Below are 630 nucleotides of genomic sequence, written 5' to 3' on the forward strand. Positions count from 1 at the left end.
GTCTGCGGTCTTTGATGTCCGTCTACAGTTGGCTATATATTTCTTAATACTTTAGTGTTACAAAACGTGGTAAGCCTCTGATTTTGTTTACCACTCTCAGCCTTGAGCCAGCAAAATCTTGCTGTGTCATGGTCAGTGGGAATAAATAACTATAACACATGCCTGATAGGCCCGAACATGAGCAATAAATATGATCAGTTCTGATGCTGGACCTCATTTTGCTGCCAATGCAACTTAATAATTGCATGTCAACTCCTGTTAACCTTTAGCACTTGACTCATGAGCTGATTTCTGGATTGCTGCTGCCGCTCTTCACCACCAGGGAGCAGTAGCCTATTAAAAAATAATAACACAATTTATTTTCCCTGACCATTTAGATGGTAATCCTGGCTGCATTTAAATGATTGATCAGTCTTATTCAAAGGAATATGGAGGTATTTCTTATCTTTTTCTCACTACCAAAATCATTTGGTTACTCTGATAGGGTTTACACAGCCTTAGTTGCATGTACAGTGTAAGTAACTGTGATGTAAGTTTCTTCCTTTTCCTGACAAATACTTGGTCTCAGGAATATAAACAGCTTAATGTGTACTTCTCTGTGGGCATTGTATTGTTATTTGTATTACACTC

Source organism: Morone saxatilis, unplaced genomic scaffold (assembly GCF_004916995.1).
Source record: "Morone saxatilis isolate NCDOM2014 unplaced genomic scaffold, NCSU_SB_2.0 Contig20, whole genome shotgun sequence".
In the NCBI taxonomy this organism is placed as follows: domain Eukaryota; kingdom Metazoa; phylum Chordata; class Actinopteri; family Moronidae; genus Morone; species Morone saxatilis.